We start from the raw sequence: 12,167 nt of genomic DNA on the forward strand, positions 1-12,167 counted from the left end.
TATCAGAGCTAGGATCCTGCATTTGGAATGGAGAAAGCAATGAACTAGTTTCATCCATATTTGGGCATTTGCCAAATAAATAGAATATGGAAAGGAAATACAGAAAGAATTTAAGACATTGGGGAAATGTGGTTAAAATGATGCAATAAGGAAATGAATCTGGATAATGAGGGAAGTAAATATAACAGAAGACTAGTAGAGAGGAATAAAATAGAGGGATCAATAAGAGGGAAGTCCTGGGGAGATTTTTCTAACAGAGATGTTGGTGTAAATAATAAAAATAATACACTCCTGCAAAATGACAGAGTAGGAAGCTCTAAACACAGGGGAAAAGGAAAAAAGAAAGTCATCTGAACCAACTTTGCCAAAACTGTTAACAGTTAAAACTTTACAGCAATCAAACAGATGATAATCCCAAGAAAAAATCTAACTTAAAAATAGTAGGATATCTTTGGGATATTTTGTCTGTGCTTTCCCTAAACCCTTCCCAGCTTTGTTGCAGTCCTGAAGATGGTAACCCATGTTCCCAGTCTCAGACTCTGGTCCTTGGATCTGGAGGGAGCAGAGCAAATCTTATTTGGAGATTATTGCTTTTTTTTTTTTTTTTTTTTTTTTAAGCTGTCTGGGTACCTGAAGGACTGATGCAAATCACTTGTCTCTTGTTTTGTCTATCTCAGAACCTGCTTAGGGATATTGTGGGTGTCTCTTGAAAATATTGCAAGGCGTCAAAAACTCTACATTTGTTTGGGCAAAAGATTATACTTGAGAGAGACAAGAGGCCTCTAAGGCCTGGAGGGAAGAACCTAAAACAGAGTTTCTTTGGCTAATTAGCAAGGACATTCAAAGTACTTGAATGTACTGGTAAATAAAGAGAACAACAGTGCATACTCAGAATAGGGCATATGCTTAGAAAAGAACTGAAAAGACTCTTATGATTTCACCACTGGCTGATGTATACTCTCAGTGCAAGGCTGAGGCAGAGTTATAAACAGCCTGGCTAAGTGTTAAGAGTGTGTTAGCCCACAGGCAATGCACAAAACATAAAAGAAGTGGCTTAGTTGTTGCTGTTCTTGTTAAGACTTCTGGTATTCAAGGAAATCTCAGTCAAAACACTGGCAAACCAAGTAAAACATGCAGCAATCAAGAAAAGCAAGCCCCGAGGAAGGGGAGAATCTGACTTTCCAAAATTGTCACGCTATATTATTTGAATGTCTGATTTTCAACAAAAATTACACAGCACACAAAAAAGCAAAGTATGGTCAATTAAAGGAAAGGAATAAACCAACTGACAGAAGCCATCCCTAGAGCAGCAGACTTTGGACTTACTTTACAAAGACTCTAAATCAGTGGTTTTAAATATGTAATATGCCAAAGAGCTGAAGGAAACCACAGATAAAGAACTAAAATAAACCAGGAAACAAATACACAAACAAAATGAGACTGTTAATAAATAGAATTATAAAAAGAAACCAAGAAAAATTCTCCAGTTGAATAGTACAATAATTGAAATGAGATATTCACTGGAGGGGTTCAATAGCATATTTGAGCAGGCAATTATATAACTGTATGCCAACAAATTAGATAAACTAGATGGATTAAACAGAATCCTCAAAACATTCAGGACATCTGCTGACTCAAGGAGAAATAGAAACACTCAACAGACTTAGAACAAGTAAAGAGTTTGGGTGAGTAATCAAAAACCTCCCAACAAAGAAATACCCAGGACTGCCTAGCTTAACTGGTGAATTTTACCAAATGTTTAAAAAGTAATTAACACCAGTGCTTCTCAAACTCCTGCAAAAAAGAAAAAAAGAGGGAACACCATTCTATTAGGGCAGCATTACATTGATACCAATGCCAATGAAGGACTTTACAGCACCAGAAAACCCCAAACCAATATCCTTTATGAATATAGATGCAAAATTCCTCAACAAAATACTAGCAAGGCAAATCCAACAGTGTATTTAAAGACAAACACCAAAATAGCACTGTATACAAGAACTGTATACAGTTCTTGTCTCCAAATAGTGAAAATGTGAACATTTGCTATGAGCCCGAACCACTCTGTTCACACTGATTGATCCCCAACTTTTTCAATACTGATGAGTGAAGACAAATCACAACCTTTCTGGATATAATATACATGTGAAAAAACAAATAGCAAAAAACAAAAACAAAACAAAAAACAACCTGCAATGCTTCCATTGTGTAGACTCATATAAAGTTGACATCCTCTGTATTAGCATTTTCCCTTCATTTATACAATGGTATTTGTATTTAGTGACCCAGTCCTAAATCTGACTCCCTCATACTCTTCAGGTAAACTTAACTTTTCTTTTTTCTTTCTTCCTTCCTTTCTTTTTTTTTTTTTTTTTTTTTTTTTTTTTTTGTCAAAAAGTATAGGAATTAGTTGTAAGGAAGTGTATCTGATACATACAAACCTTATCTTAATTCTGGAGTCTCATTTGATTTTTCTCAGATAGCAATATAACAATCTGCATTTTATAGATGGACAAGAGGTTGAAGAACTGTAGGCATCTTAGTGATGGGTAAATGAATCCTGCTCCTAGTTTAGTGATTAAACTATACTGTGATATGTTGGATTGATGGGTGCCTGCACCTATCTCTGTGCTATATACACATATTTTACTTTTTACTATTTTTACTTCAAGGCTCTGGGTCACACCTTGTCCAAATGAAGACTGAAATTCTTACCATCTATACAGACTCATTCAGTATTTTTTTTCATTCAGTATTTTTACCCAGTATCTAAAAGAATATGACCACACCACACAGGTGATCAGGATTTACCTGTGCCTACATGCTTTAAATGTGGCCATCAGAATACACTCCACATAACTAAATAAGCTCTACTGGAAATAGATGCTTTATTATAGTGATGATGAGTATCCTTTAACTACTAGTTAAAACTAGTGTCCTTTAATTCAGTACTCCTGAGTGATACTTCAAATTGTTTATACTGAGTAGGAAAAAGCTAGCCTCCTCTTTAGGAAAAAAGAAAACAAAACGTTCCCTTCTTGTGTGGCAGTTCAAGTAAAAAGAAGTTGTTCTATGGGGGGTCTCAGGGCTCATTTCATAGCTAGGATATATCCGTGAAGCAGCAGAGCACAATTAGCTACAAGCTGGTCTGAAGTCAGCACAACCTGGATTCATATTCCAGTTCTGCTACTTAGCAGTCTCTTCAGTGTAAACAAATTACCTAAAATCATCTGTGAAATTGTTATTTTTTTAAAAAGACTCTATTTATTTATTGGAGAGGGCACATGTGCATGCGAGAGAGAGAGAGAGAGAGAGAGAACAGAGGGAAAGAGAGAGGGAGAAGCAGACTCTCTACCAAACAGGGAGCCCAACACAGGGCCAGTCCCAGGACCCTGAGATCAGGACCTGAACCAAAGGCAGACACTTAACAGACTGAGCCACCCAGGTGCCCCAAAATCATCTGTAAAATTATATTACCTTTCTCATAACATTATACTGAAGATTACTTAAGTTAATAATAGCAAATTACCTAGACATGTGTCCTAAGTATAATTGCTAAATAAACTGAAATTAGTTATTCAATTTTCTGTCTCTCTCTTTCTAAATTATGACAGTGTGCAGCCAAAGATTCCATCTCAGAGTTTGGCACATAATTGCCTTGCTCACCTGGTGCTTTTATGGAAATTAATTGAATGACAGGGTCCAAAGTTATATACCTTTCTACACAGATAGGTTCTAGGTCATCAGGGATGACTTAATAGTTTAAACTTGGTCTTAACTTTGGAAAACAATATCTGGTCTTATGTTTAGACCTTTTTTAAAGCCATTCACCTCTAATGTGTGGCACTATATTGTTCTGTAATTTCATAATATCAATGGGATGATGTTAAACTCAATGTGGCATTCAAATAGTGACAGAACACATATATACTATGTTTGAAGACAGATTATACACCATGGAGGCATGATCTTTTAAAAAGAAGTCACAAATAGGAATTTTCTTAATCTGCTTCATTTTTATATTATGTATACATATATATTGCATAAAGCACCAGTACTCTATATATCTTACCATTGTGTTTACAGAGAAAAGAGTTAATGCAATTATTACTTTGGGGAATGACACACATTTTCTATGTATGCCTTCTATATATGAAAAGAAGGATTTATACTATTTGTTAGATTTAGGGCAATATATACACATACTGATTTGTGTAACAGATAACTTACCTAGGACGTAAGTAGATTATTGCTTGATAAGAATAAAGAAGACTACTATCCAGATAATTCAGGTCAATATAGTACCTTGGCCTCAAGTATCCAAATAAAAAATATTTTTAATCACATGAATAATTTTATAAGCTCTCCATTATTCTCAGAATAAGTATTTTTTTATAAATCATTGGGGAGAATCATGCTTTAATGAGCATTTTGTTGAAGATCTATTGGGAAAATCGTTGTAAAACCTAAATAAAGCATTTGGGGCTCCCGGGTGATTCAGTTGGGTTAAGCCTCTGCCTTTGGCTCAGGTCATGATCCCAGGGTCCTGAGATTGAGCCCAGCATCAGTCTCTTCACTCAGCAGAAAGCCTGCTGCTCCTTCTCCCTCTGCCTGTTGCTCCCCCTGCTTGTGCTCTCTCTCTCTCTCTGTCGTATAAAATAAATAAAATCTTTTTTTAAAAAGCCTCTTAAATAATGTATTTAAAATAATTAAAGGTGGGGCACCTGGGTGGCTCAGTGGGTTAAAGCCTCTGCCTTTGACTCAGGTCATGATCCCAGGGTCCTGGAATCGAGCCCAGCATCGGGCTCTCTGCTCAGCAGGAAGCCTGCTTCCCTCTCTCTGCCTGCCTCTCTGCCTACTTGTGATCTCTATCAAATAAATAAACAAAATCGTCAAAATAAATAAATAAAATAATTAAAGGTTATAATTTCTAATGTGTTGAAAAGGAAATGTACCCTCAATAACTGAATCGTATAATTCACATCTAAAAAAGTGAAACTTTAAAAACAAAAAAATGCTTTCTTAACTGGATGACTAATGCATAAAAATGTATATTTTTCTTCAAGAGGGAAGTAATTGATGAAATCAATTGTTCAGTATTTGACATGCAGTTAAAGGTTGCTGAGAGAGAAATGCCTTTGATCAATGAATAATGGTATTTTTCAGCTCTCTGAGTAGAAGTGACTGTCTCAACTGTACATGAATTTAAAAGATCACCAGATTTATAATCACTAGATTTATGAAGACAAAAAAAAAACACAAAAACACCCACAACTCTTACATACCTAAGATTTACTTAGCATCTGATTTTTTTAAGTTACCAAATTAACAGAATGATAGTGCTGCTAATTTTTAGATTATCTCTAAATTTATCTTTTATTTCCCCTACCAAAGAGCGTGGCATCATCAACTTACATTCTATTCACTCTTCAACTCTTTCGTGGAGACAAAATGATTAGTAGGTAACTATTAGCAAGTTAATTTTATTTGCCTGCCTGAAAATTATTAAGTATTTTATAATGTTCTTGGGGTCGTTGGTGCAAATAACTAGCTTACCATATATCAAGAACTCATGGATCTTTTTAAGAGCCTGGGAATATGCTGCTTTAGGAAATAATAATGTCTATATCTGGTTTCTGTCTCATCAAAAGTACTTACTGGAAGAATAATTTTCCTTACATTAACAAAATAGGTGGAATGTTCAAAAGCAGTTGAAGAAGGATGTTTCTTGTTTGAAAACAATTTTTGGCAGGTAGAATATTTTATTAACTTCAAAATTTTATGAAGGTAACTTACAGAACTTTTACATGAGCATGTTTGTGGTTTTTTTTTAAAGATTTTATTTATTTATTTGACAGACAGAGATCACAAGTAGACAGAGAGGCAGGCGTGGCAGGGGTGGAGGGGGAGCAGTCTCCCTGCTGAGCAGAGAGCCTAATGTGGGGCTCGATCCCAGGATCCTGAGATCACGACCTGAGCCGAAGGCAGAGGCTTAACCCACTGAGCGACCCAGGCACCCCATACATGAGCATGTTTTATTTGTAACAAAATCAATTACCAATGTTTCAAACTTTTCAATAAAACCTGTGAAGATTAAAATATAACATTGATTGAAATATGTGTATTTAAACTGATTATAAGTTATATTTAATACGGTTTAGACTTATGGATTCTGAAATTTTACTTTTAAATAATAATATCTGACAAGAAACTTCTTGGGGAAATATGTACCTTTCTATTTTCCTGAATTGTTGGGCCAAGATATGCATGAAATTTAAGTTCAAAGAAAGTCCTTTATCAGATATTTTTTCTAATTTATAAATTTTTACTTAGGTGAAGTCCTTTAAAGAGTACATTCTTTCATTTTTAAAGATAGGTTAAAATATAAATGTCAGGGCACTTAGGTGGCTAAGGTCATGATCCCAGGGTCCTGGGATCAAGCCTCAAGTTGGGCTCCCTGCTTGGCATGGAGTCTTTTTCTCCCTCTCCCTCTGTCCCTAGCCCAATGCTCATTCCCTCTGTCTCTCTCTCTCAAATAAATAAAATCTTTAAAATAAATAAATAAATAAATAAATAAATAAATAAAATATAAATGTCAGTGGTAAAACCACTATGTTAGCCTTCTATATATATTTATTTATTTATTTATTTATTTTTTAACTAGGAAGTACTTTAATCATTTTTCTTAGGGGAAAAAAAAAAATCCAGACACTAACAGTCCACAACATTTCCACAACAAAGTACTGGTTGAGAGAGGTTTCCAAAGAACTGGGTTCTTTGAAGTCTTAGGGAGAAAAGTTGGTATGCTGCTTCACTATAGATGGATGGCATAGGTCATAAATGGGAGACTTCTGGCTACTGAGCCGATCAGAACCCAGTGGAATGACACTTCCTTCTGTAGAGTTTATTTTCCTTCCTGTTTCCCCATCCCTCAGAAATGCCACCATATAAAACCCAGTAGCTTAGGTTAGCTTAGGTTGCAGTCTTCCCCTTGGAAAAGAAAGGGGGTGAAGAGAAAGCAAGGTCACTCCTGAGTCTCCATGCTTTCCTCCTCTTCTCCTTGAGTTGGTTCTTCTGTATTTTCCTCCTCTTCCTCCCCTTCCTTCTTCTCTGGTCGTTTCTCATCAGCCTTTTCTGAAAGTGTCACTATTACTCCATTCCAGGTAGATATTTCAGAAGCAAGATGGTTGGCATCACTCTCCTAGCCAAGAATCTTCTGAAAACCACCATGTGAGACAATTTGGACCAGAGCCTGAGCTGTGTAAAACATCATGTCCTATTGTTCCAGAGTCAAGACTGTGTGTACTCTGAAGTTGCCACTCCTACAGAGGTCAGTGATACCCACCAACCCTGGCAGGAACAGTCTTGCAGCCAGAATCTGTTAAGCAATACCTGTATGCCATGTTTAGGGCCAAAGGCTGTCTGGTGGGACTGTTCATCAGAGCATAGTGCCCGAGTGTGTGTGAGGGGCTCAAAGCCAGGAAAACAAATTCTCGGCTCTTTTAGCAGTCTGATAAGAACTTTAAGTGTGGACTGAGAAGCGTTTTCCTCAAACCAACAGGCATGTCTGATGGCTGCTAAGTCACTCTGCAACACCTTGATATCCAAATGGAATTCTGGGTCCAGTTTTCAGAGACTAGGTGGCACTGTTGGCAATGAAAATATTTGCCATAGCATCAGAAGAACTGATCTCAAAGCCAGTTTCATTCGTCAGCATGGTCAAAACTTCGGAAGGATCCTGTGCTCTTGGGCTTTCCCTAGGGCAGCACCAGCTTTCAATGTTGGCAGAATCTTTAGGATTTACCACCAAGTCAGCCACAATGTGTCCTGTAGTCATTGTTCCCTTTTTATATGATCACTCCTGCCTGACTTCTTCAATTTGTACTCTAAATGTCCTTGAAGCCACAATCAAATTGTAAATCACATTGTTTACTTTTATTACCAGAGAAAGGATGGAGGCCTGTTGAGCAGAATTAGGAGCAAGGTCCTGATTCCTCTTCAGCAATATCTCACTGAAAGAAGTTTCAGCAGGCATTGGCTTGGCCCGGGAAAGGCCACTTCACACAAATAGAAATAAAATAGAACATGTGGCACAAAGAGCCTGAACCTTCTCCTGGGCCTCCTCAGGAACCAAAGCTCCTGCTGTGACCATGGCCTCTGTCACCCTTAAAACCCAAACAATGGAGGCCACAACAACCGCCCCTCTCCTCAGAGGAGCCGACACTCAAAACCACCATGTTATCTTAAACTCAACTAAGGAATGCATAACTAATAGTGTGTCCTTATCTCAAAGATGGTTTGGCTAGAAAAGGCTTCTTAGGTAGTAGGGTCTTAATTATTGTTGGAAGAGTTAAAGAAGGGAATTACATAAAAACAACCCTGATATTTTCATTTTGTGGATGGCTAGGTCTTAAGTGACCTAAAGGAGGAAGCCTCAGACTATATAAACAATTATGGACCAATTTCTGTAGAGAAATAAAATGCAAATAACAATATCTTTAGAAAGCAAGAAAAGGCTTTATCTGGTTTCAATTTTATTTTACTAAACTTATTTCTGCCTCTCAAGTGGAACATATCTGGGAGAAAATAAGTCATTGTCCTACTTACTATACAACTCCTTATCTAATCAAAGTCATAATATGTTTGGCAAAGGATGCTGACAAGGCTTTTGAACATTCTATGTTCTGTTCCCTTAATAGACAGTCAATAAATATCTGTTAAATCAAGTTGTTCAGGTAAATGAAGTTTGCTTATTTTTCTTGTAAAGATTATTTACAAATTTGCTTATTATTTAAAAGTTTGCTTATTTTTTTTGTAAAGATTATTTACAAAAATCTTCTGAGACAAACACAGATCATTAGTCTCTTCAAAGTTGATTCAGAAAAGTTTTCTATATTTGTCATTAAAAACTTAAAGGACATCAAGAATAAATGAACTCACTGAAAATAGCAGTCTTGTCTCTGGCTGCTTACCGTCTTGCCTTCAAGTATCTAGGAACTGCAGGATATTCTTCCCATTTACTACATAGTTTATTATATTTATTTATATTACATATTAAAAGTATAATATGTGTTGTCATATAATACTTAATTTTATAGCTCCCTAGATGAATTTGCTCCTTTTACACTGGATCACCATTAAAACCAAGGATCTATGAGGCACTAAGTCTACTGTTCTCCAGAAGTCAAAGAGGAGTACTTGAACAGCAGTGCCATAGTAGAGAGAAAATGAAAAATGTTGGAATTACATTACTGAGAATTATAGTCAAGGGATACAGTAACACCATGTAACAATTTGTGTTGTTTATAAAGTGCTTCTGATGTATGCAAAATTAAACTGTATTAGTGCTTCCCAATTTTATTTTATGTCATGGCACACAAAAAGTGATAATATTCTCATGGCACACTGATGTAAACTGAAGGGAATTTGAAGGCATCTAATGGTCCCCAGTGCGAAAAAAAAAATAGTATTTTCTTATAGACACACACACACACACACACACACACACAATTTAATATGTATGAAGGAAGATTAAATTTGGCTGTTGTTGCAATCTGTACCTGCCAGGAGCTCTATCCACTCACTCACTGCCGCCTTCCCTGGGAGCCTTCCCCTACCCTAAACACAGTGCTTTCTGGATTCCCTGACTGTTCTTCCCACATCTCACCAGGCCCACTGGACACACTGGGCAGTTAAGCCTATGTAGCTGCAGCTATGGCAGGTATTCAGATGGGAGAGTCTCTCTTTGGCCTTGCCAATTATAAAGGAGGGTGGCAAATCCATTCATATTGATTGTCTCTGTAGACCATGGGTTTTGTTTTTAGAATTCTTTGATCATGCTCTCTTTGGAAGAGATTTCAGTGAAGTATTTTCAGGTAGCGATAGAAGGCCAGACACTGGACTCTACCTTGTCTCTGAGGGGAATGAAGGGATCACAAGGTCTTGGAGCACAGCTTAAACCATAAGAAAGTTCTGAATCATTTAATGCCAGAAATTACATTATGTCCTGAATCAACCATTGTTCCGGAGTTCATGGATTATAACAATGAAGAAGGCTTTGGAGATAATTAAAATATATGATACCTCATAAGATGTCCTCAAACCCCTACGCCTCAGTTAAAATGCAGCTGTTACAGTGGGACAACAAAGTTAACAAATTACATGAAGCATGGTTACCTAGAGTCAAACACACCCTCATCCATCAAGATATTCCAAAAAAAAAAAAAAAATTACAGTTTACATATGGGAATATGACAGAGCAAAACAAAATGAAATAGACTAATAAGCAATGTCAAATTTACTAACGACAAAGTATATCCTATATTCTGATTTACTGTGATAACCTTTTAGTCAGTGGTTTTAGAGCTTGTTTTAGCTTTCACTGCACATTGCAATCATTTGGGTAGACATTTTAAAAGACTAATTCCAGGGACTCAACTGAGAAATTGTAACTTAATTGGTCTTAGGTAGGACTTGAAAATAGATATTATTATTACTATTTAAAGATTTTATTTTTATTTATTTGAAAGAGAGTGAGAGAAATTACAGAGGGAGAGGAAGAACTAGACTCCTTGCTGAGCACAGAGACTGCCATGGGGCTCAGTCCCAGGACCCTGATATCGGGACCTGAGCTGACAGTAGATGTTAATGAGTTGAGTAACCCAGGCACCCTCAAAATCGATGTTATTGTAAAGCTTGCCAGGTGATGCTAACAAGAAACCATTATTTGGGAACCACTGCTTTAAACTTTCTGTTTTCTCCTTTCCCCTCTACCAGGAAGTAACTGGATATTCTTACATTTCTTTTTCCTTCAATGTCCACCCACTCTGCCTCTGGGATCCCTTCCTTTCTGTATTCTAATGATAAGCTTCTGAACTGTACATTAGGGTGGAATTTCTTTTTCTCAATACCTTAGGTACTAGCAGACACATAATCCCTGGAAACCAAGTAGCTTATCAGGATACTGTTGTGTGCTATATCCTATCAAAGGAAGCTCCTTGTCTACTCCACCCATGTTGTCCCAGATAATATTTCAAGTCTGAATTCTTGGCACAGCTAACAAAATAAAGTTGCATCACCGAGCTTTTATTCTTGCTCTTTCCTTAACTTGACCTCGAGCTGAACTGGTTGCTCAGCTCCTGAGGCACTGCTAACAGTGATTCTGTTAGTGATTCTGTACTAATTTAGGTGTTCTTTTCTTTTCCTTCAAATGTACACGCATAAATCTTTGATGATATACCCATGGAGCTTTTTCATACACAACTGCTAAGTGGTTCTATAATAAATAGACCAGATCTAGAATAGAAACACTGTTGCCAGACTTTGAAGATACCAGTTGCAGAAACCATGAATTTAATGTCTGGCTTCACAGACATTTCACAATTCAAGTTCCACATAGAAGGACAGAAGAAAGGAAGGAAAGAAGAAAGGAAGAAAGGAATGAAGAAAAGAAGGGAGAAAGGGAGGGAGGAAGGGCAGAAGAAAGCAGGAAGGAAAGAAGGGGAAAATAAAGAAAAGAGAAAAAAGATTTTATAGATTTTAAATTATCAAAAAGGTTGTGGTACAACAACTTGCTAAACCAAATCCTGTTAAACATTAAGAGTATAGTTCTTGGCAATTCGAGTCAAATAAATATTGTACATAACGATAAAAATAGCAATTGCATTTTTCTAGATTATGGTAAATCTACACTGGTAGTTTTATGTAGCCATGGAAACCAAGCTTAACTTCATAAAATTATTTTCACATAATTTTTTTACAGTTTATAAAAACAATTTTACTAGTTATAAAAGGGAAAATGAATCTGTCATTTAGAGTAGAAGAAATAAAAGCAAATGTAGTGCTTTGTACATATATATGAGTGTTACATATTATAGCTACAAAATGCATTCCCATGATAAAACGATGGAAAAAATGGGGATACTAATGATCTACTTATAAGATTTATGTGATCTTACCTTTTTCAATTAGGACAACAGTTTCTGAGAAAAGTAACTAATTTAAGAAAACTAAATTACTGTGCCTAAAAGAACTATGTGTTCTGAATAAAATTTTATGACACTATTTTTTTTGTGTGTTTTATGATTTGGGAGAAATATCAAGATACAAAATACCATCTGTACGTAAACATTAAAAAGACTGACCTGTTATTTGTTCTACTTGATAGA

The 12,167-nt window shown here is 36.3% G+C and overlaps 1 pseudogene; it reads right to left on the reverse strand.

Annotated features, from left to right (window-relative positions):
• Nucleotides 1–7,024: 7,024 nt before the first annotated feature.
• On the reverse strand, nt 7,025–8,237 carry LOC116877102 (annotated as a pseudogene).
• Nucleotides 8,238–12,167: the final 3,930 nt, after the last annotated feature.

Source organism: Lontra canadensis, unplaced genomic scaffold (genome assembly GCF_010015895.1).
Source record: "Lontra canadensis isolate GAN:19392208 unplaced genomic scaffold, GSC_riverotter_1.0 scaffold50, whole genome shotgun sequence".
Classification (NCBI taxonomy): Eukaryota; Metazoa; Chordata; class Mammalia; order Carnivora; family Mustelidae; genus Lontra; species Lontra canadensis.